The sequence below is a fragment of the Oryctolagus cuniculus genome, chromosome 1 (genome assembly GCF_964237555.1).
Source record: "Oryctolagus cuniculus chromosome 1, mOryCun1.1, whole genome shotgun sequence".
Classification (NCBI taxonomy): Eukaryota; Metazoa; Chordata; class Mammalia; order Lagomorpha; family Leporidae; genus Oryctolagus; species Oryctolagus cuniculus.
This window is the reverse complement of record NC_091432.1, coordinates 161,993,749-162,020,831: the sequence shown is the minus strand read 5'-3', so window position 1 is coordinate 162,020,831 and position 27,083 is coordinate 161,993,749. Positions and strand designations below refer to the sequence as shown.

The 27,083-nt window shown below is 44.4% G+C and overlaps 1 protein-coding gene across 1 annotated transcript in view; it reads left to right on the top strand.

The window, feature by feature from the left end:
• PGM5 (phosphoglucomutase 5) overlaps positions 1 to 27,083 on the top strand; it is a 224,886-nt gene that overhangs the window by 116,831 nt on the left and 80,972 nt on the right. The gene's annotated exons all lie outside the window — the stretch shown is intronic.

Below are 27,083 nucleotides of genomic sequence, written 5' to 3'. Positions count from 1 at the left end.
AGTAAGATGGAGTGAGTACTCTTCACCCACTGTTTGTCCAAGGGTGTGCAGCTACAAAGTCTAGGCAGGATGTACGAACAGCAGTTTGAGGACTCTGAAAAGTAAATAGTAGTGGACAGACTGGGTAGAGGACCAGAATTTAAATTGCCACTGAACACGTGATGAGTTTCCTCCCTGTGTATGCCTGTAATCTGCTGCCTGAGAGTAGGAACAGTGGGGGCAGAGAGGAGGTCAGGAAAAGTTCTCATGCATCCAGCAGCCAGAGAATCCGTGTGCAGAGACATTTCCCATTTTTCATTGTTTTTTTTCTTTTTTCCTTTCTTTTCTCATAGCTCCCATACAACACCAGCCTATGCTAGTCAGGTAGTCAGTAGGAGCCTAAAGCACCTGGGAGGGAAATTTCCCCTCCACTGGAGAAGTGGTAGTTTCAAGAAAGAATAGCAAACACCATTGTCATTTTTCTTCTCTCCTTTCCCAGTGCTTGATTATATCACTCCCAAAGCAGAGGCAGACGGGGGAAATATGTGGCAGGACAGTAAAAAGAGCGATTGTCTGATCAGGGTACCCATCAGAGCCCTCGGGTGTAGTTAATGATGTGTAGGTTGTCCTACTTAATACTATTGATTGGACTCTGTAATTAACACAAAATTATTCTTAGGTGTTGAAATTCAACTGAAAAGTGATCTCTGTTAAATATAAGGTGGGAATAAGAGAGGGAGGAGAGGTACTATTTGGGACATGCTCAATCTGACTTGCCCCAAATGGTAGAGTTAGAAATGTGCAGGGGATTCCAATTCAATCCCATCAAGGTGGCATGTACCAATGCCATCTCACTAGTCTGATCAATTTCAGTTCACAACTGATCATAATGATAGGTATAAGAGTCAAAGGGATCACATAAACAAGACTAGTGTCTGCTAATACTAACTGATGGAATAAAAAAAGGAAAGAACGATCCAACATGCAAAGTGGGATACACAGCAGACTCACAGAATGGCAGATGTTCTAAACAGCACTCTGGCCTCAGAATCAGCCCTTAAGGCATTTGGATCTGGCTGAAGAGCCCATGAGAGTATTTTAGGCATGGAAAACCAAGACACTCTGGCAAAAAAAAAAAAAAACAAAAAAACCTAAATCAAAGATCTCTCTAATTTTTTTCAACATGCTGAAAGAGTTGGAGCAGTTAATTCAATAAAGTTATGCAAAAGATTTGACAGACACTTCACCAGAAAGGATATATGGATGCCAGATAAGCATGATAAAAGTTCAGTGTCATTAAATATTAGATATACAAGTTAAAACCTGTGGCAAAAAAAAATTCTATATAACAATGAGAATGGCTAAGATAAAAATTACTGCTAATCCCCAGTGCTGATGAGGATGTGTGTCATCTGGAGTTGTTACACAGTGCTGGTGGGAATGCAGAATGGGATATAAGACCACTTTGGAAAAATAGTTTGTCAGTTGCTTAGAAAGTTGAACAGATGTTTGCCATATGACCCTGCAGTTCCACTCCTATGTATAGATGAGAGAATTAAACCTTACATTCATTCACACAAAAACCTGTACACAGATATTTATAGCAGCCCTATTCACAATAGTTCCCATGGTGGAAACAACCCCAAATCTTTCAAAAAGGTGAATGAATAAACAATGATGGAACTATACAGTGGAATACTGCAAGGCATTAAAATGAAACAACTGAGATGAATTTCCAGGGATTTTGCTGAGTGAAAGGAACGTGACCCCACATGTAACATACTATATGATTTCATTCACATTGTGCTCAAAAAGGCAAAACTATAGAGAAGAAGACAGATTAGCTATTGCCAGGGGCTGAGGGTAGGGGACAGGTGTGATGCACGGGAGTTTCTGGCGGTGGTGGGAATGCTCTCCCTGAGTGTGATGCACAATACATGGGTCTGCACATACATTCCTGTTCATGAAGTAACACACCAAGAAGTTAATTTCACTGCAAGTTAACTTAAAAAAATGAGGATCCATTTTTAAAAGCTCCTTCTGGAAGGTAATGTGCTGTCCGTGTTGTGAACCACTTCTCAGAAACAGCTTCTTTAACACCAGAGTTTTGGAATTCTACTCCAAAGAGAATTTATTTTGGAGAATTATGATAAAAACCAAGTAACCTGCAGCAAGAGAGACAGTCGTTTCAGAGCAAGAGCAGTTGAAGTCTGAACGTTTTCCATGCTGCCAAGTCAAACAGAAAATGCAAATATTTGTATAGCTTTGTAACAGAAGAGCAACATGGGCTTTGGCAGAAAGACCCCTTCATGGCACTTGTGGCTTTAAAATAACTGAGCCTTGCTCCCATTATGCGGAAATTGCATGCAGATGGACCGTGTGTCAGGGATCCTGGTGTTGTCCTTGGGATACAGCATTAAAGATAAAACCCAGACTGACACGGAGGACAGTTTTGTGTGCTTGTGCGCATGTGCCAGAGCCCCACAGCTTCTTGGCGCTGGATCTTGAAGGGATTGCATGTGCTACTTCGAAGAGTCATTTGGATCACTTTGCAGTTGTGGATTCGTGATTACTTCTATGTTCAGCTGCACAGAATATATTGTAAGCCTTCTAGTTTGAGTTTGGAGCATTTGGGAATCAAAGGCAGAAATACTGGGCTATTTGGAATGAGTTAAGTGATGAGTATTGAGGGGAACTGGGGTTTCCACTATGGCCTTGCCCCCACCCAATTGCAGAGTCTCAGAATCCAAAAGGATTTGATCAAATCCTTGCACATTATGGTTATGGGGTAAGGAAGCAGGGACGGGATTAAGTAGGTTCTTGGGTTGCAGGTAACATGACCAAGTTTAGGTTACCTAAAGTGAATGCAATGGGAGAATGAGAAATAAATCTCAGAATGGAAGCTGGTCTCAAAAATAATAGGAATATGTATGGGGAGTAATAGGAATTATGTATGGGGAGTCTTTTCAGGGAATTATCTTCCAGATTAAGGAAACTTCATGGGTTTTCCCCATTTTCACTGCACTCATGAGTTATCATTTATTCAGTATTGGTTGATTCACATGGCCACTCTGGCCAGGAAAGAGGGATTCACCTTGAGTGACAGGCAATGGAGAGGAGGCACTAACAGCTCTGGAGGGTATGTTGCTATGTGTGGGTGGGGTACAGAAAGGTGGTGGGGAGTGTTGCGTATTAGGACAAAAACACAATTGTCTAGGAACCAGAACAGGATCAGAACAGCACAGGGCTCTGCCACAGCTAGCAGTAGGACCCTGGAGGAAAGTCACTCTGCCTGTACTCTGCTTTCCCCATCTAAAGACTAAAGAGGTCAGACTAGGTAAGATCCCTGCATATGGTTTGAGTGTGGAGGCTTGGTCCCCAGTGTGGCAGTGTTAAGGTGGTAGGGTCTTTAAGAGGCGGGTTGTAGTGGAAAGTAATTAGGTCCTGGGGCCACAGCCCTTAGAAGAAATTAATGCGGGTGTCATCAGATGTGATTAGTTCCTGCAGGTGTGGATTGTTCTAAGAAGGGAGCAGAGCACCTGCCCCGAAACTCTCTCCCACATGCCCTTCCTACTGCTCTTCTTCTACCCATTCTCAATATTGTGGTGCCATCTGCTATCCACCGGGAGGCCCTCACCAGAGCCAAGCTGATGTCAGCTTCATGTTCTTGAACCTCTAGAACTGTGAGCCAAAATAAACTTCTCTTCTTTAATAAGTCTTCAGCCTCAGAAAACGTCTAAGGGACTAAGACAATCCTATTTTTGCTATTTATTTTAAGAGAAGTATACTTTAAGGCCTGGGCCATGGCCATATTCCATGGAACAGCAAAAACTCAAAAGGAATTTTTTTTTAATGCTTAAGCAGTGTTAGTGTGTGTGAGAATTTTATGAGGTCTGTAAAAATTGCAGATTCCAGGGTCCCATCTCTAGAGATTCTGTTGTTCTGAGTGGAACCCAAGAATCTGCATTTCTAAGAAGATTGTTAGGTAATTCTGATGTAGGTGATCAAGGCTGGAGACCTGGACATCACCCGTTTGAGTTTCATTTTGTACAGCCACCTCAGTTGGAGCTGCAAACATTTAAAGTGTTTAGAGACAGATTGGGTTTTTGGTGCAGTGGTTAAGATGTTGCTTGGAATGCCGGCCTCCCACATTGGAAGTGCTTGGGTTTAAGTCAGGTTCCACTTCTGCTTCCAGCTTCTTGCTAATGTGCACCCTGGGAGGCAGCAGATGATGGCTCAGGTGCTGTGCTCTCTCCTACCCACACCCATATGAGAGACCTGGATTGAGTTTCTGGCCAGATTTCTGTCTGGCCCAGCTGGGGCCATTGTAGGAATTTAGAGAGAGAATCAGCAGATGACAATCTATCATTGTCTCTCTGCCTTTCAAATAAAATGAAAAAAATAAAAAGTAAATACACTACTAAAAATTTTTATAGTTGTACAACTGGGAATACCCTTCAAAAGCCGCTTCCCAAGACTCTCTGGACATGCTAGTAGCATATTAGCAATACAGTGCTCTATTCCTGCCTTTGGGATGCAAACATCAAGGCCCCCTGCCTTCTCTCCTCACATCCATGCACTCTTTATCCCTCAGGTGCAGCCAGTAAGGCTGGAGGTGGGGGATTGGCGAAGAGTCTGCCATGAGTACCTTGGGAGCTTTTATTTTTCAAATTGCATAGGGATCTTAAAGAACCCTTTGAGATGAAGACATGTACTGGGGGTTCAGCAGTGTCACAGTTAGTAAATTTCTGCTTTTAAGAAATCGAGGCTTCAAGCTAAACTTTCACAATGAGAAAGTTTCATTCGGGGAGTGAATTGAAAGAAGTGTTGTGCCTTGTTGCCTGGAGCATTGTTATCTCTGACTGTGGCTCTCTCTGGGGATCTCCGCCTTCCTCTTAAAAGTATTCACTTCACATCAAGGTGCTCCTTGCATACATTTAATTCCTAAATGGTGAAGAAATGTGTGTTTTGTGTAGAAGATGCCTGAATTATTGTCTGTCCACTAGCTCATAAATGCACCATTAAACAATGGAGTGGACATGCAAGTTCCTTGACTTTTTGAGGCAGGAAAGAAGAATTTGATCATTTGGCCCATTCTGTTCTCCAAATAAATTTAGAGTCCTGACCAAATGGAATTGAACTGTCACAAGGGTAAATACAATGTAAATCATGACATAAATTAGATATGGTTACATCCAAGAAACCCATTTGTGAATTAAATAAAAATAATAAAGAGTAATTTAAAAATAATTCTAGGAGGACATTATCACAGTTTTTGAAAGAGCTGTGGATATTGTATGACTTAACAGTGTACAAGCACTTTCCTATACACTCCCATCAGGTACACACTCCTGACTTGATTCCTTCTGATCTTAGAATAGAAAAGAAAACTTGGTTCGCAGCCTCTCACAACATGGCTAAGGCCCTTTAGAGATTAGAACTCTGTCCTACTTCTGCGATCTGCTTAAGATGAAATTGTCCTTTCTTTTTAGCACTTAATTGCTTGTGTAAGTCTCTGTATGCCTGTATTCTTTGATGGTTGTGTACATCGCTGTGTGTGTGTGAGTTGTATAGATGTGTGTTTGTGTCTTTCTTCATAGTTGGTATAGTTCTGTGTGTGTGTGTCTTCTAGGTTGTATAGGTCTGTGTGAGTGTTTCTTCTTAGACAATTGGTTGTATAAGTCTGTGTGTGTCTATGTGTGTTATTGGGGAATCAGAGGACAAGGTGGAAGGAGGGGCAATTTATGAAGAGTAAAGTCTGAAGGTTCCTAGTCTTGTTTTAATTTTCACTTTCTCCAGTACTTAAGAGGAGCTCTGCATGCAAATTACTTGGCTTCATAACATGTTGATATCCAAGAGAGGAATAAATGTGTTTATTCTTCAGAATAAAAAGAAAAAAAAAACAGCTCAGCAAGTACGCATGCTGTTCCCCTTGGTCTTGCAAGTTATTTGCCAGCGAGATGAGCTTTCTGTCTTCTCTGGTGAAAATCCCCACATCTCCTGATGGACATTCCTCTACTCCTTGGCTTCATAAATTAGGAGGGAGGATGCCATTGTAATACTTGACCAAATAAGGCAGGAGAGAGGCCCAGCCGTTATTTTGTTCTGCCCTCATGTCAGAACTGTATATACACTGGAGGCCTTTTAAGGAAGTGGGGTGCGTGCAGGAAAAACATCCCTAGGCAGCCCATCCATTTTCTTTGCTACTGCAGAGCTGGTGCCTGCAAGCTCTGCGTGATTCTGAAGCAGAAATCCTGGGGGAGGCAGGTGCCACACTCAGGGGAGCAGAATCTCAGAGACCGTGCTCACTGCTGAGTGCAGTTGGCATCTTAGTTTTCAGTAACAACAGACCTCACAACTCGGCTTTGTGCCTGCTAGTGAGAACTTCCCAACATACACATCCTGACATTGGTTTGGACACAGCCCTGCCTGTTAGGAGTTGTTATGGTGGCTGCAGTGTGGTGGCCACTGCTTCCTTAAGGTTTCCTCTTAGTCCTGTTTGTTTCTGCGCAGTGAGTTTGTAGAGACTGAGCTGGCTTTGCACCATAGAACTTGTTAGTCCTCGCTCAGAGACCTTCGATAAGTCACCTAACCACTCCGAAACTTGGGATGCTCATCTAAAAATAAGGACAGTAAATATGATAAAATACATTTAAAGTGTTTAATTCAGTGCTTGGCATGCTGTAAACACTTAATAAATGTTAGCTGTTATTATTATTGCTGCCAGAAGAGAATAATAGTTTTGGTCTTCAGAGAAAGTATTTCTTACTACTCAGCGTGCTTTTTACAAATGCATTTTCCTTATAGGCAGAACACGACTAGACATATCCTTACAGGCCTTGAAGAGTGTTTTGGCAGGACTCTGTGTACAGAGAACCGGAGTCAGGCACACCCAGCCACTTACAGTTTTGGACAAACTATTTAATCTCTTGGTACCTAAATTTTGTAGTCTGTAATCTGGTGATGATAGTGGTTTAAATCCAGGCATTTTGGTTTCCAGCGTCACTAGCAGATCCAGTAAGAACGGGGACAGAGAAAGGGTTTCTTGGAAACCTACAGAGATTCCATGGAAATAAGCTGGTTTATTTCACATGCTGGGGAAGAGGTCAGAGAGAGGAGCCTCGGTAAAGGATGTGCTTCTACTCAGAGGCAGACAGATGTTCCACATACCAGGTCCAAGTCACAGAAATGTGGGTGCGTGTGCTTTGAATGCCTGTCCCCTCTGTTGAGATGGTTCCAGCAGCTGCAGCCCTGCTCTCAGGAGAGCCAGCTCACTGCCTCCGTCAGGCCAGGGGCTTACCTGGTGAGACACTTAGAGAAGCCTGTGTATGGCCTCACCTGAGACCCCTGCATGCTCATGTAGAAGCCCACTCCTGCCTGAAGCTTCCTTCCAGATCCCGAGAGCCCTATGTTCATTTCATCAGCAAGCTTGCGCACATCAGTGCCATCTTCTCTTCTCATTTAAATCCTTTTTGTGGCCACAGATAAGGCTCACTTCCATCAGGAGCACCTCTTGCTGCCTGCGGTGATTCTCAGAGCAGGTGGAGCTCCACAGATTGAAACTGCCCCACCCCTCACTTTCTCAGTATCGTTCTTGGATATATCCACTTGGGTTGTAGCCTTGAGGGCAGCATGCAGTCAATGGACAGCCTCACATGCTTGTTCAGTGCTGGGCCCTGCTCTAGGAGTTGACATGCAGCTGTGGGGGAGGCACAAGGACAGCGTAGTGTGGGAGGAGTTAGTGTGCAGGTGCTCCACTGTGCTGTGGGAGAGCGAAAGAAGACTTGTGTATGTGTGTGTGGCGGGGGGAAGGGTGTCATATGTTCCTGAGGATACCTCGGGAGGGGCCCTGTCTTACTCTGTGCCCCTTGTGTAGTCAGGCTGTGACATGGAGGCAGAGATCAGGTGACTCATAAACAGCAGAAACTCATTTCCAACAGTCCTGGAGGCCAATGGCGTAGTCTGTGGTGAGGGTCCCTTCCTGGTTCTTAGACAGCCATCGCCTCACTGTGTCCTCCCGTAGAGGGAGGGGCTGCTGGCTCTCTGCTGTCTTTTATTTTTTATTTTTTTAATTTTTTTTTGACAGGCAGAGTGGACAGTGAGAGAGAGAGACAGAGAGAAAGGTCTTCCTTTGCCGTTGGTTCACCCTCCAATGGCCGCCACGGCCAGCGTGCTGCGGCCGGCACACCATGCTGATCCGATGGCAGGAGCCAGGTACTTCTCCTGGTCTCCCATGGGGTGCAGGGCCCAAGCACTTGGGCCATCCTCCACTGCACTCCCTGGCCACAGCAGAGAGCTGGCCTAGAAGAGGGGCAACCGGGAAAGAATCCAGCGCCCCTCTGCTGTCTTTTTATGATCCCATTCACCAGGGCTCTACCTTCATGACCTGCTAACCTTCCAGGCATCCCACCCCACCTGTCATCACATTGGAACTTAGAATTTAAAACAGGAGTATGGAGTACACAGAACTTCATTATGGGCATGGGTGCTCTGGAAACGCTTCCTAGATACAGAATAGTTGCTGGTCATCCAGCTGAAGGGGAGGAAGCACATCACTGAATTGGGCAGGTGCAAAGCATGCCTGTTCTGGGACGTGCCGGAACAGGAGGCCCTGAAGGTCAAACTGGGAAGTATTTTCTCAGGGGAGGGAAGACTCTTCCCTTGATGCCAAGCTCACTCTGAGTGCTCTCTGCAGAGGCCCCCAACATCAGAGTTCTTCAGGCCCCTGCTGATCACTTTCCTGGGAAGCAGTTGAGCCCTGCCTGCATGGCTGATGGGAATGGGTGTTGGTCAGGCCCTGTTCTCACCCAGCCTTCTATCAGATGCAGCCCCCCCACCCAATACTATTCCCTTGCAGGCCACCACTAAGGACTGACTCTGTTTTCTTGGAAGCTCAGGAGACCCACTTCACTGAAGCAGGGAAAGATGTGACCCTGAAGAGTAGTGGTTGCCAGAGCCGTGGCTCACTAGGCTAATCCTCCGCCTTGTGGCGCTGGCACACCGGGTTCTAGTCCTGGTCGGGGCGCCAGATTCTGTCCCAGTTGCCCCTCTTCCAGGCCAGCTCTCTGCTGTGGCCAGGGAGTGCAGTGGAGGATGGCCCAAGTGCTTGGGCCCTGCACCCCATGGGAGACCAGGAGAAGCACCTGGCTCCTGCCTTTGGATCAGCGCGGTGCGCCGGCCGCAGCGCGCCAGCCGCGGCGGCCATTGGAGATTGAACTAACGGCAAAAGGAAGACCTTTCTCTCTGTCTCTCTCTCTCACTGTCCACTCTGCCTGTCAAAAAAAAAAAAAAAAGTAGTGGTCACCTGTATGGAGTGTTCACCATGTCACAGCCACCACTCATTTCTACCTTCAGGGTCACCAAGGCTCACAGAAATGCAGTGATTTACTCAGATCCACAAAGCTAGTGAGAGGCCAAGTCAGGATTTGCACCCAGGTTTGTCTGCCCAAGAAGCCCAAGCTTGTGTTACTTGGCCACAAGCCTCCTCAAAGTGGTCATGAAAAGTCAGCACCTCAGCAACACCTGACTGCCCTTGGTAGTGGGTATTATTGTTCATCCAAGAGCTTAGATGCAGAAACTGAGAAGAGAGGACAAACAACTAGCCCAAGAGGGTCACAGAACCCAGGTCTGTCAGATTTCTAAGCCGATACTTTCAGGTGTAGGGGTGTGAGGATGCGGAATGGCACCATGAAATCTCAGCCTGCCACAGTTTGACGAGCATAGTCCATAGTCCCATAGGATGGACTCTTGTACCAGCACTGACATTCAGTGTCAATTTAGGACTCTACCCCCAGTCAAATAACATCCTTGAAAGAGCTCTCAAGCATGCAATAAGTGCATTGAAATTCAGTTATTAAAATTATGAATGGAAATATGTGTATACTCTTGTGTAGGTTAACTGATCCATATCACTTGCTTGTATGGTAGTCTTTCCTGATTCTGGGACCTCAATTACCTGCAGTCAACCATGTTCAGAATAGTAAATGGAAAATTCCAGAAATAGTCAGTTCATAGGTTTAAAATTTTGTGCTGTTCTAAGTAGTGTGGTGAACTCTTCTGTCATCCCTCTCTATCCCACCAAAGTTGTGAATCAGCCGTCAATCCAGTAATCCATGTGTATACACTACCTGCCCTAAGTCACCTAGAAGCTGCCTTGGTTGTCAGCTCCACCATGGTGGTATCCCAGTGGTGGTGTTTCAGTACCCCTTGTTTTATTTAATAATGGCTTCAGAGTACAAAAGCAATCATGGTTATTATAGTTCTACTTTGTTAGAACTATACAATTAGAACTAGTAGTAGTTAGAACTACTATTGTTAATCTCTTATTGTTCCTAATGTAAAAATTAAACTTGATCAGGAATATATATGTAGGAAAAAATGTAGTGTATATCAGATCCAGTACAACCGGAGGTTTCAGGCACACTCTGGGGGTCGCAGAATGTGTCCCCTGAAAATACAGGAGCACTATTGCAGTTTGACTTCACTCAGTGGCTTATAAACTCTCCCAGAAATAAAAATCTTCAGAAATAAGAAACACTACTTGCTCTAAGTAGACACCTGAGCTCGCTCTAAGCTCTGCTAGCTTATGGTAGTGGAGCAGGGGCCTGGGAATTTGTATATTTAATCAGCACCCTGGTGATTCCCATCAGAAAGGGTGAGAAACAGCAGCTTCTTCAGAGAAGTCATCTCCAGCATCATCCCCCACCCCAGCCTGAGAGTGTCTTCCGGCTCCACAAGAGAAGAGGGAAGCTTTGTCAAGGCTTGTTTGCTCCACTAGGCCCAAGAGGCCACCATCTGGGATTCTACACGTACAGTCTCAGCATAAGTTAAATGAAAGTTTACATCATATGAAGTCAATTTGTTACTCTTATTTGGATTGGATATGCACATTTGGTTTCACTGGGGAGAAAAAAAAAACCAACTGTCAGATTTCATCCAGCTAGAAAATGTTACAAGTGAATGATCATTTCTTTTCCTGACCCTTGCACCATTGTTTTGAGATTGGTGGAGGAACCCAGCCCTCGGCTCTGTGCTAGGCTCCCGTGCTGGGATTGCTTGTCTCTGTGGCGCTGTTCCAGATGGGCATAATGAACTGCACTAGATATTGGCAGAGGATGCGTGAGCCGGCTGAGTATTCTGGGGATGGAATGTTCAGAAATAAATGTATAGGGCCTTCTGAAAATAAGTAGGATATGCACGGCACTGTGGGGCCAGTGGAGGATGTGTAGCATTCTTCCTGAAACTTTATTGTATAGAGATAACGTAAGACTCTGACAAGAAGTATACCACTCTCCCCTGCCCCTCACACACACACACACACACACACACACCCAGGAACATGTGGTCCTCATTTGGCACTTCCAGCCCTCATCTAGGGCCTTTAGTATTCATGATCCTACAAACACGTTAGAGATCTAAAGACTGTTATGAGCTCTAAAGAAGGAAACTGCAGCAGCGACACGATTAACTGCCTCATTGAATAGCTGTAAAGCACACTGAGTTGTCACTGTGTTGTTGTACTTAGTATTCAGGAAATCACCGTAACACTTGGAAATAATTTGAAGGATATATTTTCTCATTTTGAAAGGATTCCCAAGGGTGCACAAGTGATGACAGCACTGCCAATAATTAATTAAATGACTTACAATCTCATTATTTCTAAAGTTAAGTTATAAAAATCTTTTCAGGATTATTTTATGGTAGTAAGTAGATTTTTATGGGAGATGTGGATGTAGTTTAGTATATTTGGTATGGTAAGGGTGAGGTTTCTCTCTCTCAATCACACACACACACACACACTTTTAGAGTTCATCGAAGGTAACTGATGTGGCTGTGTCCAATTGCACAGGATGTGCACTGTGTTAGAGTACCACATATCAAAGAGCAACATTCATACATGTAAAACATTTATTATGACTGTTCTAGCAGATGGCACGAAAGTGTTCTGTTCTATATTTGATGTTCTATAACACCTTTTGATAGCTGGAAATTCTGGAGTCTTGAAAAGGGGGTAATTTTGGCACAAAAGCCCAGCTTGGACTTCAGACAGAAAATATGACCTGGCATGGAGAGGGGCTCCCCGCCTGCTCCCTGCATCTTTATCATCCCTGAGCTGCAGGCTGTGGGATCATGACCTAATGGGAACTGTTTGCAACCACAGAAGATGGTGCCTGCGCATTTCTCAATGCCCAGAGGCCATGGTGTTATTCCGTTTTTCTTTCTACCTTCCTTAGCCCGTGGACCATCTGCAGCTTGCTTGGTTTCTGGCAGTTAGTTCTCTGTGGAAGGCTCCCTGCTCTTTTCTCTCCCAAGCCCCTGATGACCTCCACACGAGTAGGACCACGTAGGTCCACATCATTCTTGAACCAGTCTCCACAGAAGGGGGACAGGGGCAATTCAGTGGCCTCCTTGTTTCACTGGGCAATCCCTGTGTCTCCAGTTAATCTCGGGAATGAGCCTGTTTTGGCCCATGTCCCCCAGAGGTGACCAGGCCTTCCAAGAAAGGATCCATCTCAGCTGCAGCCAGCACTGCCTGGGCCACCCTGAATGCCACCAGCTGCCCTTCACCCACCCTTCCCCTCCCCTCCACTTCCCCAGGGACTGGACCCCAGTGCTCAGTGGAGGGGAGCAGCCTGTCAGCCGCACTCACTGGCCTTGCCCCTGGTGTTCCTGCCAGCTGCCCTGCTCTGTTGTGCTGAGCTCAGATCTCTTGCAGTTTGGGGCCAAGAACAGGGATCCCTGCTTTCCTAGGATGCCATTCCAAGTTCTTTCTGGAGCATTTTTGGAAATGACATGGTGCTGAGAATTCCTGCTGGGAATTAAGAGCATGTGACATGTTCTTTCTCCCATTTTCCAGAGTGTTCAATGAGTAAATTCCTTGGATCCCCCTGCTAATCCCTGTGTTTTCCAGTCTGTGCACCGTGTCAATGTGAGAGGTTTCTGTGCTCTGCCCTCTCTGAAGTTTTGTGATAAAAAGAGTGTTTGGTTCTGAGAACTCCCACAAAAGGTCAATGGAGCCGGCGCTGCAGCTCACTAGGCTAATCCTCCGCCTAGCGGCGCCGGCACCCCGGGTTCTAGTCCCTGTTGGGGCGCCGGATTCTGTCCCAGTTGCCCCTCTTCCAGTCCAGCTCTCTGCTGTGGCCTGGGAAAGCAGTGGAGGATGGCCCAAGTGCTTGGGCTCTGCACCTGTATGGGAGACCAGGAGGAAGCACCTGGCTCCTGGCTTTGGATCGGCGCAGCGCGCCGGCCATAGCAGCCGTTTGCGGGGTGAACCACCGGAAGGAAGACCTTTCTCTCTGTCTCTCTCTCTCTCTCTCACTCACTAACTCTGCCTGTCAAAAACAAACAAACAAAAAGGTCAATGGAGGCCATTTTTGCCAGTGTCTTACCTATTCACAGTGAACTCACAGCACTGAACTTTGCAAATTAACTTACGCTTAATTAGAAGGACGGCTGTCAACATTATCAGTCGTTTGGAAATTCGCCTGTCAATTAATTTTATCCTGGACCTTCACTTGTCCCATGTGTTTGTTTCCACTCATATTTTGAAGACATAGTTCTGGAATTTAAATTATGGTTTGCACCCACATAGAAAGGTTGTGTCCTGATAGACTCCATGAAGTTTGCGGATCATAAACAGGTATCTTTAAGCTCTTACTCTGTGCTAAACAGGGCCCTGCCCTTGAGGAGCTCACAGAATAGTGTGTGTCAGATGTCCCAGTGTCTAATGCAGTTCCCCATACTTAGTGTCTACTGACTGGGGCTTACAATGGAAGCATGAAAAGGGGGCTGGCCAGCTTAACCTGGAAAGTCAGGGAGTAGCTTGGGTCTAGTAGGGTTGGATGAAGAGGGTGCTGCTATCTTCCCTTTGCCCCCAAGATCCACTCCGCAGCCTTCTTGCAGCTCTCTGTCCTCCAGGTTGGTGTGTGGACTAGCAACAGGCTCCCTGCCCTCCTGATTGTAGCTGGGTTTGAATATTTGGGAGCACCGCAGATACCAGACAGAGGGAGGAGAATGCAGGAAGGTATTTATTTCCTTCCTTTTAGGGTCTCTATGTGTTGTTAATATACCTCTTTCAAAGGTCATGGCTCTTTCCAGGCAGCCCTCTCCACACACTGCACACCACACAATTGTGTCTCTGGATTCTAGTAATGAGTTGTCAGGGTGGGGGGTGGCTGCTACCCTGGTGGTGCTTGCCTGGGGTACTGGGTTGTCCCTGGTACTTCCCCACTCTACTGTTCCCTCCCCACTGCCCACACCTGTACTTAGTCCCTGTACTAAGCCCTCCTCCAGTGACTACTGTGAGCAGGTCATCTCTTCATGGTGAGACCCTCCCTGCAGTAAAAGGTATCCCCACCTGAGGGAGCAGTGGGTGCGGGGAGGATGGAGTGTGAGTCAGGAGGCAGCTGTGGGAGAGGCAATGATGCTTATAACTATTGATCATGTCCAGTACGGGCTCTGGGGGCACAGACCTTCCCAGATAGCATCCCATGCCCTCACCTTTGAGTAGGGCGATATATTATTCTCCAGGCTGCAGGTGGAAGAGCTGGGCTTATCGCATTTAAGTTACTTGGCCAAGGTCACATAGCCAGGAAGAGAAGGAGCTAGACAGGACTCAGAATCGCTTCTCTCATCCATTAGAAGGTGTTTGGACTTGATTCCATGGGCATGCTGTGTTTGCCTGCCCTTCCTATCCACCTGGCTTTATCTAATTTTCCACAACAGAACTTCAACTTTTCAAAAGTTTCTACCCTTAGAGCTATGTGTCATTAAACTGAAATGTTTTGTGAAAGATAAATTAATATCAGAGCAGAATTAATGTGGTATGACTTTTCCTTATGCTGGCAAAGTTTAACCCAATCCTGAGTGATAGAAGGAATTCCTGCTGAGGGAAGTACAGACTGGAACACGGTACCTTTCAGGGGAGGTAGGCCTGTGCCCTCTGCAGTATGCTCATTGACGCAGGGCCCACATAGAGATGGCTGCCTGATGACTTGACCTGGCCCCCTGCGAAATAGCAGCCTGGGTCACAGATCAGAGCTCCAGGAGGAAATGCAAGGTCGGTGGAATGTGTTGCTGGTATTCCCAAACCAGCAGGGACAGCTGCCACTCACATTCCTCAGGGTACTCCAGGGAGCCCAGAGGATTGCCTGTGGCTCTGCTCAGGGTCCTGAGCAATTTTTAGCCTTCCTAGTGTTGAAGAACCAGTAACTCTCTTAAAAGGGGTTTAAATGGACAGCCTCAGTTAAGGACTGCATGTCGGAAAGGTGAATTCTCTGGGATGCTGATGGACAGGATTCTCACAGTACATGGAATTCAAACACCATCTCTTAATACGAAAAAGAAAGGTTTTGAATTCTATCCATGAAGCTGGAAAGAACTGACCAGGAGTCTTGGGAAATGCCCAAGCCAATCAATTACAGCTGGCTACAGCTAGTATGCTCGGTCTTGCCCTCTACCTTCGGAGCATGCCTTGATATAGGACAGGGTAGCTGATACACTAGTCAGAGCTCCATGGCTCTGATGGCATTGGCGGGTCTGACTGCTTCTCTTAGCCAGATAGTGTTGTGTCTCTTTATTTAATCTCATCAATTCTTCAGATTTGGAAATATCTGGAACCCATAATTAGATAGTAGGAGTAATAATCCACTAGGTTTTCAATTTTGATCTTTGAAGGAGAAAGAATAGTTAGAAGAGCAGGGGCCTAAGATACTGCAAGACACAGAAACACCCTTCATTTCTTCTTTGTGGCACTTTGGCATTCTGTACTGTGGAATCCCAAGTCATGGCTGCTTATTTGCTGCTATGTAGCTCAACTACAGCACATCTATTTCCCAGATGGGTAAAAGGTTGCTTCTGCTTTTGTTTTCTTTATTTCGTGCAGATGGTGTGGTAACAGATAGCCTTGAAACATGTCTTACTGTAGACATTCATTCAGCTTTCTGAAAGATAGATATGTATATGTCCTGGGTCATAGGCCATGATCAACTCTACTAAGAATTCTCAAATAGCCTTGTAAAGTAACTGTACCAGTTGAATCCTGCAGTCAGTGTTGTAGTGACCATTTTCCTGTGACACTCAAACCAACACTTGAATTTTTTTTCCTTTTTCATTCCTAATATATTGGGTGGGTGAAACATTATATATGACTGTTGTTTTAATTTTCGTTTTCCTGATTTACTGTATATTTTCACATTGGCTAGTCTTCCTCCTCTGTGAATTGCTTAGGTCATTTGAGTCTCTCTTAATGGATTACAGGAGCTCTTTATTTAGGTTGGCTATTAATACTTCAGCTTTATGCATCACAAAGATCACTCAACTATGCCTAAACCTCCTTCTGAAGTGTTTTTTTTTTATTTTAGCCATTTTTGTTGTGATCCAGTTCATCAAATTTTCCCTTATATTTATTTATATTGTAGAATATAATACCCATTTTTCCTCTCAAAGTTTTACGCTAGTCTGCCCATGGGGGTAGATTGCTAATATTCTCTGTCAAAGTTTAGAGTGAAAAAGGTTTAAATGAATGATTTCATTGCTCAGAATTGGGCTCACAGAACACTGGGGACAAACACTGAAGTCCCTGTGGCTCTGGTGAAATTGAATCCAGTGTGGAAACGTCCAGGCAAGGAACAGATGTTTGCTCTGGGAAGACTGATAGTGTCATGGTGTTTCAGTGTATGTCACTCTATGTCTCATAGAATTACTCTGTGACTCATATGATGGTGATGCAGCTTTATACAGATACCAGTTTTCTCTGGTGTTTGAGTATGTATCGACTTGTAGCTTTGGATATTCACTTAATATCCAGTGCCTAGGTGTCCTTTCTTCTGTGACATAGATTCAAGAAGATGTCCAGGATTACTTCAGGAAGAAGATGCTGATGGAGTCCAGAAGTGAAGGCAGGCAGATCAGTTCTTACCACTTTCCGTCCATAGGAGTAAATGAATTGTCTCTAAATCTTCCAAGGGTATCCTCTCTTCTCTCCCCTTACTCCCTTGACTAAGAGGTCTGTATAACAGGAAATACAAAGCAGAATAACAACAACAAAAAAAAGTACGATGATTTATTTTTTTGCTCTCTGGGAGCAATCACAGGGAAACCTGAAGGACAGCTGATAAGTGTCTTTGGACTGTCAGTGTAGCTGGGACCTTTGGGATTTAGACTTTCCCAGCTCCAACACCTAGCAATTTCTTTTTCTTTCAGAATAAAACCGAGAACAGTTTACATCAAAGTGCTCAAGCATCAAGACTGTAAACCCAGATGCTTAATTACCCAGATATAGGGTTCCATATTTATTACTAGTTTAAGAGCATAGCCTGGAGCCAGGCCAGGGGCCACCAGTGCTGCCTGCACCTCGGCGGTTGGGGGGTCGCTGGGGCAGTGCGGGCTGGGGGTGCTGCGCAGGGTGGCTTGCGGCACCTCTCTTTTGTCTCCTCCTCTCCCTGTGGAGTGGGTAGGGCCGCGGGGAGGCCTGGGCTCCCTCCGGACGCCCACCAACGGTGGTGGCAGCGGTGGTGGCGGCGGCCCTGAGGGAGGGAAAGGGACGCGGCGGTCTTCCAGGGCAACATGGAGAGCGGTAGTTCCAAAGCACTGCTGGTTCAGATTTTAGCTTTTGCCAAGTTGTGAAAATAGTGAAGGGTGCTTAGACTACTTAACATTCAAATTGTTCTCTGGTTTATCATCTTTAGAAGATTGGATATCTGGATATCTACTCTACTCCATCACTTTTGACTTTTAAACATGATAATGCAAAACCATAACGCTGGCAGTCATCTATGGACCTTTAATTACATTGGTAGTAGCATTTGAAGCTTCCTCAGGGAATTAACAATGACATCAGCTGTGGTTGACAGAGGAGGTTCGTTGTGGAGCTTGCCAGCAATGGAGTAGAAAATCAAGAGGTTAGGAATCCGATGTATTATTTCTGTTTTGTTTGTAGAAATCAATGCATGAACTAATTTTGAAATTCATGGCAAACAGGCATTTGGGAGTAAGAATGCACAATGAGTGGAATTGTATGTGTACATGTCATCGTGTGTTCATGTACTTACAATTTAGATGGCTGAGGAAGATACCACAGGACTCACCTGACTAGATGGAGCATGCATATATTAGAGTGAACATAGAGGGAGGGAAAAATGGAGAGAACACTGCAGTATTAGATAGATGAACTTAAACCCTGATAAGACCCATTGTCTTGGTTTATGGAGTATAGATATGTACTGTACCTGAATATCTAATTAGATTTATCCTAAGTTAGAATTTTGTAGCTGCTTTACTTGTCATCTTTATTTCTTAGTTATTCTGTTCAATTCAGTGTGGAGATCTGTCATAGTTATTATCATCTAATATGCATGCTTAAGAATTTAACTGTTTAGTAAATCAGAAAAGAAATCCAAGGTTTAAAATTTTATAGTTATAAAATTAGGTATTCGTAGTTCATTTGGTAATTTTTTGTTAATAATACCATTGAGGAATAAGATTAGAGTAGAGAATGACAGTACTGAAAATGTATGGTCTTACAGGTCCTGGCTTCTATTCCCAACATTCAGTAAAGACTGGATATTGGAAGGGATTGAAATTATAATATAATGGTGCTGTCAGAATAATGGACAAATATTTGGTTGGATACGAGGTAAAAAAAAATGGAGATTTTCTATACGAAAAGAATCTGTTTTCTCTGTGTTCTGTGAAAGAGCATGATGTTACTCATATTTGGCAGTGGTGTGGTGGTCTAGTGGCATGCCTGTGAAACAAATTCAGACGTCAGGCTGTGTGTTTTAGAGACTGGATTCTTCTTCTTTCTTGGTTGGTGTCTGTTTGGTCTTTTAAGGTCCAGATCAGCCATAAGCAAATTAAATGTGAAGTGAACAAAGTGAAAAAAAAAAAAGAGCATAAACCTTCGGATGTTTCAGTTTTCCGCATTTTTCCCTTAGATCTTTGATCAATTTCCTGAAGCCAGTTTCTTTTTCCTGTCTGTCAAGTAGGTCAAAACCTTCAGAAATCTGTCAGCCTTACCATGCCTAGGAAAATTTAAAATCTAATTGGGAAGGGTCTCCTAATTTCCCCCAAGATACCTACCTAAAATGAAAGCACAGAACAATCTAGAAAAGGGTCCCTGGGTTTGGGGTTCACCTTTGTTTTACAGTAGTCAAAACCTGGAAGTATAGAGGGAACACAAAACCTGAGTCATCTTTTACTTTTCTAAATAATTTTTATAGTTTCATTAGTGACCTTTCTTATTGTTTTGTGGGTTTTTGATTGATGCATCATAACTGTACATATTTATGGGGTATAGTGTGATGTTTCCATTCATGTATACATTGTGCAATGATCAGATCAGAGTAGTTAGCATCGGCATCACCTGAAACATTTATCATTTCTTTGTGGTGAGAACAGTTAAAGTCCTTTCTTCTCACCCTTTGGAAATATACAGTGCATTGTCATTAATTACAGTCACCCTGCTGTGCCACGGCACAGCAGAACTTATCCCTCCTATCCAACTGTACCCATGGAGCAAGTTCACCAGCCATGCCCTGCCTGCCACCCCCTCCCACCATCTCCAGCCTCCAGTTATCACTAGTCTACGCTTTGTTCCTAGGAGAGGAACTTTTTTTTAAAATAATTTATTTTTATTTCATTGAAAGGAGAGGTTACAGAGAGAGAGAGGGAGAAATATCTTCCATCTGCTGGTTCACTCACCAGATGGCCTCAACAGCCAGGGTTGGGCCAGGACACAGTCAGAAGCAAGGAGCCAGGAGCTTCCTGCAGGTCTCCCATGTGGCTGGCAGGAACCTAAACCCTTGCCTCCTCTTCTGCTTTCTCAAGCCGTTAGCAGGGAGCTGGATCGGAAGTGCAGCAACCAGGGCTTGGACTGGCACCTATATGGAATACTGTTTTTGCAGGTGGTGGCTAAACCCACTTTGCAACAACCCCAGCCCAGAGAAGAACTTTACTAGATTCCAAATACGAGTATGATTGTCCTTAAATAGTCTTTAAATGATATACTCATTTGCCATGGGGTTAAGCAAACAGTCCAATTCTAAGCACAGAGATAATGCTGTAACTCTGAAGCACATCTTGCAGTTAGAGCATTTTCTTTTGATTCTACACTCTTCCATTTGGTCCTTACAACCTTGTTGTTAAGACTAGAAAGGTGGGCAGTGCTGTGGTATAGTGGGTAAAGCTGCCACCTGCAGTGCTAGCATCCCATATGGTCACTGGTTCGAGTCCTGGCTGCTCCACTTCCAATCCAGCCCTTTGCTATAGCTTGGGAAAGCAGTAGAAGATGGCCCAAGTCTTGGGCACCTGCACCAGAGTGGGAGACTGGAGGAAGATACTGGATCCTGGCTTTGGATCAGCCCAGTTCTTGCCATTGTGGCCATCTAGGGAGTAAACCAGAGGATGGAAGAAACCCCCACTACCACCTCTCTGTGACTCTGCCTTTCAAATGAATAAATAAATCTTTTTTTTTTTTTTAAAGAAAGGCAAGTATTATTTAATATGTGAGTTTTGAAGTTTAGACCAGGCTGAGATAATATAGGGCCCAGGACCAAGTGGCATTGTGCTGAAGTTTATATATTTTGTTTCAAACCTTTCATAGTCATATTTTTATGCTAGTATGGTGCTTTATGTTTATTTTACCTAAAGATTGCATTGTTCCATCCAAAACACAGACTTAAGGGTGACCTTTGAGATGGCTGTTAGACAGCTGGGCTTAGCTGAACTTGGCCTCATTCACATGTGTGAGTTGAGTAAACTTCCTTAAAAAGGCTTCTAAAGTCTAAGCTCACATAAACCTTTTACCTTGGAGCAGCCCCAGCCAGACATCGCAGAAGGGATCTGGGAGTAAACTCATCAATGTGAAAACACTGAAGAGCTAATTTCAGGGCTGCTTTGTTAAATGTCTGCTAGACATTAGCCAGCATATCCAGTATGCTATTAAACTACATCTTTAGTAGTTTGTTTTCTTGGGGTTATGTAAACATGAACAATTCAAACATGTATTTATTCATGTATACTGCTGAAGGTTTTTTCTTTTAGATAAACTTTTTAATTGAAATATAAGGTTCATACAAAAAAAAAAGGCAGAACTCCTAAGTGTATACCTCAAAGAGTTTTCAAAAGTGAATACACCTAGGTACCTACTGTCTGGATCAATAAACAAAACAGCACCCCTGAAAGTCTTTTGTCCCCACATTCTGGTCACAACCACCTCTGTCCTCCCAGAGATAACCATTGGCTAATTTTGTCTGTTTTCGAACAACTGGATACATAAGTGGAGTCATCGCATATTATATTACCCTCTGTGTGGCTTCTTCCACTCTGTGTTATGATTGTGACAATCATTTGTATTGTTCCATACAGTGACAGTTCATTCATTCTTGTGTTCTGTAGTATTGCTTTTTCTGAAGGTACTACACTGAATAAATATAGCACAATCAGTACCACTCTGCATTTCTTTAGGATGGGGTGGGGAACATCCAACCCACAGGCCACATAATACTGACAAAATAATTTGGTCTGGCTCTGCCAAGATAACCACTGGCCGGACTCAAAATTCAATAAATCTAAAGCAGGCTAATTTGATAATTTTGTATGGCCTGCAAATGTTGTTTGAAATATCCAAATGGCCCTTGGCAGAATAAAAGGTTCCCCAGCCCTGCCTCCCAAAATGAGAGTTCCACATCTGCATACCCCTATTTTCCGCTAGCCTTGTACGTATGTAGTAATATCTCACTGTGGTTAGAATTTGTATCCCCATTTTCTCCAGTGCTGGGGGCATCTTTTCATACATAGTGGGTCATTTGGATATCTTCTTTTGTAGAGTCTATTCAAGATTTTTTTTGCCTTATTAATGTTACTATCTTCCATTAAAAAATTGACTTACAAGAGCTTTAAAAATGTAACCTCTGGCCGGTGCCACGGCTCAATAGGCTAATCCTCCGCCTGCGGCGCTGGCACATCAGGTCCTAGTCCCGGTCGGGGCACTGGATTCTGTCCCGGTTGCTCCTCTTCCAGGCCAGCTCTTTGCTGTGGCCCGGGAGTGCAGTGGAGGATGGCCCAAATGCTTGGGCCCTGCACCCACATGGGAGACCAGGAAGAAGCACCTGGCTCCTGGCTGTGGATCGGCACAGCGCACCAGCCATAGCGGCCATTGAGGGGTGAACCAACGGAAGGAAGACCTTTCTCTCTGTCTCTTTCTCTCACTGTCCACTCTGCCTGGCCAAAAAAAAAAAAAAATGTAACCTCCATGTAAGTCCTCTGTTAGGTACATGTGATGCACATGTCTTCTCCTAACCTGTGTAGGCAGGGCTTTTTAAATGACAGCTGAGAATTCAGGGGATAGAGAATAGTACCCTCAAGAACATGGACAGTTGAAGATAGAGCAAAGGAAGAGGGGTCTGGATCTTATTTAAATCTAGCACAGCTTTCTTGAAATAGGATTTCAAGGGTAGCTGGGTATGTTTTATATGCTTGATATGATCAATCAGTATTTATTTGACTATTCCCTTGCAATCCAAGAGAGAGTAATATGATATTCTACTAAATTACTATCATATATAATACTTCAATGCTTGCATTAATAAATATTTGAGTGGCAGAAGTTTGACATAGCAGTTAAGATGCCAGTTGAGATGTCTACATTGTGTATCAGAGTGCCTGAGTTTGATTCCCAGCTCCAGTCCTGATTCTGGCTTCCTGCTAATGCACATACTGCTCAAGTGGTTGGGTCTGTACCATCTAAGTGGGGAACATGGATTGTGTTCTTGACTCTCAGCTTTGGCCCTGCCCTGACTGTTGCAAGCATTTAGAGAGTAAATCAGCAGATGGGAGTGTTCTCTCGAACACTTGTGCATGCTTTCTCCACCTCCACCTCTCTCCTTCTGCCTCCTCGGTCTCCTCCCTTCCTCCTCCCATCCCTCTCAAATAAATATATACATATTTGAATAGCTGCTATGGATACTGATTCTACAGGTTGCCAGAACCACAGGGATGGATATGACAACACCCCTGTACTTGGTGAACTTCGGGGCACTTTTAGGGTGCCTTTGTAGCTGCTACTATGCTTGAACACATGAAGGCAGGGCAACCATCAGACTGGTAAATAAATGGATGTGTCCTTCTTCTCCTCTCCTTTAGTGACTGCTTTGAGTCTCTGAGATATTTATTTCCAAGACATAATGAGGGCTCTCTCATTCAAATAGCCCTACTAATTAATACATGAAGAAAGTCTCTTTTCTCAAAATGACTATATAAAACCTGCAGTAATGACTTAATTATAATCTCCAGAAGCTACAAGGAGGAAAGACCAAAAATGTAGATATATTGACCTCCCATTCACTAACACCCTTTAAAATGGCAATTCTTAGTTGGAATCAGACACCTTTTCTTGAGGGCAAGGTCAGCAAGGCACCATATGATGATCCTAGACATTGAAGGAACTGTAAAGCTATGTAAGATGCAGTCCCAACTCCCAAACCACTTCTGGCACAGTAATGGTGGGCACAGTGTTTGTGGTGGAGGGACGAATTGAAGAAGGTACACGGTGTGTAAACTAAGATTGTACCAAGTGACTAGAAGCTTAGTGGCAGCAAAGGTCACAGGAGTGTCACTGCAGCGGTCAGGGAAGCACTGTTTGTTAGCATACTATAGCTACTACTACAAAACTAGTCCCCACTGTAAAGTAGCTCAGCACAGCAGGTTATTTATCAAGCACCAAAAGTTAAAACTGTGTATTCCTGATTGGCAGTTGACGCCACTCCCAATGGTGAATCAGAACTCTAGATCCTTCTATCTTACGGACCAGCCATCTTCAACACACAGCTTCTAGATTGCTGGGCTGGTCCATATCAAGTGGGCAGAAGAAGAAAGAACTTGTAGGATGGGTAGTTTTTCTAGCCAGATGAGAAAGAAGAGTTCCATTGGCTAGAACTAGGTCACATTGTCATAGCTAATTGTGAGAGATGTTGAGAAGTAGTGTCCAGATGTGTGTCCAGAAAAATGAGATAATTTATTGGCCACTTAGGAGTCTTCACCATTGTATATGCCGTGATCCCCTCTAAAATTCATGTCGAATCTGGGTCCTCTTCCCAAATTGAAGTATAGCCAGTGTGATACAGTATTTAGAGTTGTGGCTTTTAAGAGTTGATGTGGCCGGCGCTGCGGCTCACTAGGCTAATCCTCCGCCTTGCGGCGCCCGCACACCGGGTTCTAGTCCTGGTCAGGACACCGGATTCTGTCCTGGTTGCCCCTCTTCCAGGCCAGCTCTCTGCTATGGCCCGGGAGTGCAGTGGAGGATGGCCCAAGTCCTTGGGCCCTGCACCCCATGGGAGACCAGGATAAGTACCTGGCTCCTGCCTTCAGCCGCGGCGGCCATTGGAGGGTGAACCAACGGCAAAAGGAAAACCTTTCTCTCTGTCTCTCTCTCTCACTGTCCACTCTGCCTGTCAAAAAAAAAAAAAAAAAAAAAGAGTTGGTGTGGTCCAAGGGCCCCTTTATCATTGATGGTATTAAGACCCTTATGTAAGAGGCTTCATGCTACATTTGGCTAGCTTGCCCTTCTGCTCTCTACCATGCGAGGGCTTGGCAAGAAGGCTCTTACCACACCTTAGGCTTCCCAACCTCCAGAACTGGGGAGAATGAGTCTTAGTTCTTCATTGATCACCCAGCATCAGGTGTTGTAGTATAGTAGCACAGAACAGACTGGGACAGGTGCTAGGGTGGCAGAATGTTTCGGGTAAGCCTTGAAGCACTCAGCAGTATTTTGAGAGATTGAAAAGGAGGTGATAAAAATGGTATAAAGAAGGATTAATTATTCAACAACAACAAAATGCAAGGGCATGTTTGGACAATTCCTTAATAGTCAGTTTGCAACGGGCATGGAACACTTAGGGAATAAACTGTTGGAAGGCTAGGTTGAGATTATTTTTAATGCAGTCACAATTCTAGAAGCTTAAAAATCCTGATCGAGGGGTTGATATCCAGCATGTTATTTTGGCTTCCAGGGCTCATTCCCCTTGCAGGAATACTGTGGCCGAGATGAATTTTGTTTTTCTTCATCCTCTGACCTTTCCAAGAAGTGAGTTCTCATGTTTGTCTCCAGCAGTGGTGGCAGCCAGTCCAGGTTAGGGGTTCACATCCTTGAAATGAGCAGCTTTGTTGTGAGCTCTTTCACTAGAGGATCTGACACTGTAGGGACCTCCTGCCAAAAGCCAGTCTAGCGCATGGTATCTGCTGAATGCTGTGCTTGGGATGAATCCCAAGTTCAGGAGGGGGAGGAGGGCGGGGAATTCCTTTCTGACCTTAGGACACAATCAACTGGAATTTAATTACCCTTATTGTTATCTTAGCTTGCATAGCTGCAACTGTGACTCATAGTTATAAAATTATCCGGTCCTTTAAAATCTATCCACAGCCTGCAGCCTGATGAACTGACAGTGATTTATAGGGAAGGGTGGGAGCTGGGGAAATCCTTTTGCCTCCCTTTGGACCTGCCAACTTGGCTCTGAACCCATAAGAATGTTTTGTTCAGAGACTATACGTCCCTACACCCTCTGCCCTCTCTCTCACCTTCCCCCCTGTCCTGCTTTGCATGTCTGTGTGGTGATCATATGATCCATGTTTGCTGAATTAATTTTGACCCAGGTGTTGCTATGTGCTGCATTAAAAAGGCTTCTTTGTGATTTATGGCTCCTTCCTTGAGCTTCTGATCATTGAATTAGTGTCTGTGAAAATCTAGCTTTGCAGTACACTTTGGGGGCAGTTTCTTCTATTACTCCTACCAGAACATAAGCATGATTGTCTTAAACCGTTGAAAAAGTGAGAAGCTGGAAGCTTTGAAGTAAACGTCCCACAAACTAAAGGGTGTTACTTTCCAAAGCAGACCTGCCAGAGACCTACTACACAGTTTCTCACAGCTGAGCACACATGCATTGTACTTGGGTTTGGTGGAAAGGGAGGTACTCGCTTTCCCGTGGCAAGGCTCTCTGGATGTTCTTCCTCTAGCTGGCCATATACCGAGCCTGAAGAAATTGTTACTGTATTGTGTCCTGTAACATGTTTGCAGCTTTCTTCCTCCTCTTCACCAAGACCCTCTCTGATTCCTCTCCCTGGCACCCTCAGCACTCACTGCATTCAAAGGACTACATTTGGCTAGTGGTTGGCCTTGGATGTTTTTCTCTTTTGGTTGCTTGCATATGAGGAAGATGAACCGCTTCAGGCCAGTGCCTGTGGTACCAGATCGTTCCCTGGCATGCTTTCAGATCTAAATCCCTCTTGAAGCACTAAGGTATTTGGAGAGACAGTGTGGTGTAATACAGTGGAACATGAGCAGAAATTCAGCAGACCTGGGTTCTAATGGTAGTGTTGCCTCATACCTCTGTGAAAACTTGAACAAATTACTCAGTCTCCCTGAGCCGCTGAGCCTGAACTCAGATTAGTTATGGCTGTTTTTGAACTGTATCTAAATGGAAAAATAAAATACATATTCCTTTGTCAATGACTTCCTTTACTCACTGTGAGATTCATTAGAGTTGTTGCAGGTAGCTATAGTCCGTTCAGTAGATTTGTGGAGTTACATTATGTAGCACAAATTAATTGTCCATTCTGCTTTGGGCATTTGTGTAATTTTGGTTATTCTGGTTATTTTCTCTCATTTTTATAATATTTCACATATACACTCTGCTAAATAATACTACACTCTGGATGCCCCAGGAAACAGTTTGGAGAGAGATTTGCTTGCAAGAAGTTACTTCCTTTCTCCCTTCAAGATGAGTACCTACCAGCAGGTGAGGAAGGACGATTGTACAGGCAGAGAAATTGGACTGCAGTGCAGCTACACAAAAGCTTCACCCAAATTTTGGAGAATTCTGGAATTTAAATGACCTTACACAGTTGTTCTAAATCGGGACAAGGGGTCCAGACTTTTACACATCCCTCATTGACCAGTCATTGGGCATCGGATATAGATTAACCAAGAACTGGGGCATGCTTTTGTGAGAGATGTATATATTTTTTTTTGCCAGAGAGCAAGGGCAAAATCCATGAGCCGTCAGCTGCCAACATTCCTAGTAGCTGGTAGAATGAGTGTTTCTTTACAAATA